We start from the raw sequence: 3,558 nt of genomic DNA on the forward strand, positions 1-3,558 counted from the left end.
ATGTGGAAGAAACAGGCTTCACTTTATTGTCTGGTCACGAAGTTGTTAGAGACCTTTATTATACAAGCAGCTGCTGGGAAGAGCACCGGACAGACAGAGCTTCCTCTTATCAGTCCCGCATCCCCCCCCGCCAACAGACAATTGAAGCAAGCCTTTTATATGGTTCAATTCAGGTCACATGACATAAGATATAACAAGTCAAAGAAAAACTGGTTTGAACCAGAAAGTTGCAAGAGGGCATAGATTGTGGTTTGACCTGTTGACCTCATAGGTCTACTCAGCTTAACAAGGGAAAAGGGCAGGAGAGAGAGCAAATTGCAAAATAGGCAGGCAAAAAGCAATCATTAGCAAATAGTGCACTAACTCAAGAAGTCAGCAGAAATTAAGGCCTGGGGTTTTCTTCTTCCACATGCATTAGCAGCTCAGTGTAACTATTTACAGAAGCAGAAGGATAATCAAGAATTTGGCACCGCTGGTTTTAATTTAGGATATCCAAGGTGCTATTAAACAATGACGAACCTTTAAAAATCTTCAAAAAAACCCACCTGTCTTGGTACCAACCAGGAAAAGTTATTTATCCAAAAACATGCTAAAATTTATTGTGTTTGCATAGGGATCTTTAACACATTTTTTAATTCCAGCTGACGAGGATGAGATTAGCTTCAGAAGGAAAACTTCAAGTGTTTGTTTTAGTAAAATATTAAATACTCTGATGGGTAAGTTTGTTATTACCCTGAAATAAAATAGTTTTCTGATAGCATACTGTTAGGTCAACAATAATTTAGATTATTGGGAAGTATTAGATTTGCAAGCTGAATAGACCTGTGGCCTAGCAATGCTGCTGACCACAAGGCAGAATAATAGCTAAGCCAGCCATTTGCTTATATTAAGTAATCATTTTAACTGTGTTAATCATTTTCTGAGTGAAATGCAGCAAGTGAATCTGTGTAAGTCTGTGTGCTGTAAACCAGCTACAGCAAGGAATGAGATAAGATAAGGGGGCCCAAAAGGGAGGGAGGATGGCAAAACTCAAAACAGAAAAACGGATTGGAATGTGGAAGATAACATGTAACTGTTACTTAACTTCAGCTTTTAGAAAGTGCTAGTTCAGCTTAACAGAAATATGCTGTTATGAAGATCTGTGAAGCACTGCCCAAGTATTGCCTTTTATTAACCCTGTAGTCTTGTCTTGTTGTAAAAAGTATAAAAGAACGCCCCACCTTTTGGGGGGGCGGGCATTTTGCCTCTTTGCTGGCTTATGGTCATTTGCTTGAGCAAATAAACTTTAGTAAAGCCTTTACCCGTGTTGCCTGGTTCCTATGCGGCTAGACAACAAACTCCAGGGAGTTTTCTCCCACGACAGTTTGGCGACCCAGATGGGACCCGTCTAGCTTGGCGCCTTTGGAGACCTCTATCCCCTGACACCCCAGCGCGCACCAGGTGAGTTCATCTATTGGGTTAGTCTCGGGAGGTGGACGGTCCCCTCGGGACCAATAAGGCAGGATCCTCAAATCGGGTAAAGGAACGGTACTGGTGAGTACCTCAGGTCAGGTATGTTTTTGGTTTCTATCTGGTTTCTGGGTTTCTGGTTTTACCTCTAGAGGTCTCTGGAAGCAGTCTTTGAGGGTATCTGTCTGCTGATTGAAACGCTGTTAGAGCCAGCAGCCTAGCCGAAAGGCGAAAGACACAGATATAAGGTAGAAATGCTGTTATAACGGCCAATGACTAGGGTCTCGGACTCAAGACGCCCCTCCTCACGGAGAAAGCCAGTGGGGTCCGAGAACACCGGTTGTTGTACGTGGACGAAACAGCTTCTAGGCAGGTAGAACTTAGGGAAATAAGACTGCTTGTGCTTGGATATAATCATGGGTTCCGGTCTAGGGAAAGTCATTCCCGATTCACCCCTTGATTTTATGATTAAGAATTGGAAACATTTGGAGGGACGGGCGGAACTGTCCAAGTCTCGTATGGCAGAACTCTGTTTAACTAATTGGACGTCTTATACGTCCCAGTTAGATTTGGGAAGACAATGGCCAGAAAATGGATCATTTGACCTAAATCGCCTGGCTGCCTTACGAAAGATCTTGGAGAACCTCTGCCCCGGCCAAATGAATTATTGGTATTTATGGGACAACGTTGCTAGCAAGCAATCAAAACTTTTAACCACCCCAAACCCTGTACCTTCCCTGAATTTGTTAGCTCCCCTTCAATGTCCAAAACCTTCTGCACCACCTTCATATTCAGAAGATGATTATAGGCCCAGGCCCCCTAACCCATCGTTAATTCCACCTCAAATGTTTGAACCCCAGAACGTTGCCCCCAGGCCGGCCGAGGGACTGGGAAATCTTTGAGAGTCATCACCTCGATTGTCTCTCTCGGAATCCCCGAGTCCTGGATCTGGAGAGGGATCCAGAGATCCCTCTCCAGATTCCAGTTCCACCCCAATTTCTAATCGCACTCGTCAAAAATTGTCCAAGCCTACGCTTCAGTTACCTCTAAGAGAATACCCTGCGCCTGGTGAGGGTGGAAGAGTTATCAGTCACTGGACACACGCTCCGTTGTCCACCACCGACCTCTTAAACTGGCAAGAAAACACCCCCAGGCTCAGAAATGATCCCGAAGTAGTTCTAAGGTGCTTCAAAACCATTTTCATGACTCATAAGCCCTCCTGGTCAGATGTCATGCAGCTTCTCAAAAGCCTCTTAACCTCAGATGAGAAGACCCAAGTACTACGCCACACTGACCAATTTCTAGCCGATCAACAGCATCAAAACCACCTCATGCCTAATGGCGTACCTAGGCAAGATCCAGATTAGAATTACAACAAGGAAAGGGGGCAGAATGCAATATGTATGCTAAAATAAAGTATCTTAAAAGGACTAAAAAAGGGAGGAGATAAAACTACAAACTGGTCCAAGTAACAGCTACTGTTCAGGGTCCAGAAGAACACCCTTCAGACTACTTTGAAAGACTCTGTAAAGCTATACGCCAGTATGGAAACATGGCCCCCAAGCCCCCTGCCACTTTGCCTGTGTTAAGACTTGTATTCATAAGTCAGGCTAGCAAAGATATTAGAAAGAAGCTCCAACATGACACTGAGGGTGTTGAGGGTAAATCCATGGCAGAAATCTTAACCATTGCTACTAAAACTTTTAATGGAAGGGAAGAAAAGAAGAAGAAAGAAAAACAGAAGGACGGACCAGTCCAACATTTGCATGTTGGCAGCAGTAATTCAGCCGCCAAATCCCTATAGAACCAATCTGCCCCGTGGCCCGAGGCCCTTTGTACCTAGGCCACCGGGCCGTACCCACCAACCGTATGGGCCCAACGTATGCCATTACTATAAACAGGAAGGACACTGGAAAAAAGAGTGTAAGTTAAGGCCAAAAAGATCCCCAAGTAATAACCCTGAAAATCAAAAATTCAAGAACCCTCAGTTTGCTACTGTTACCCCAGATCTTGCTCAAAACCAATTTGACGACTGACGCGATGAGGGAGATTCTACATGCCACTTTCTGCAACTATCCTCTGTCCAACCTAAAGAAGTCACCCTAAACT

The sequence above is a fragment of the Alligator sinensis genome, unplaced genomic scaffold (genome assembly GCF_000455745.1).
Source record: "Alligator sinensis unplaced genomic scaffold, ASM45574v1 scaffold999_1, whole genome shotgun sequence".
NCBI lineage: Eukaryota > Metazoa > Chordata > Crocodylia > Alligatoridae > Alligator > Alligator sinensis.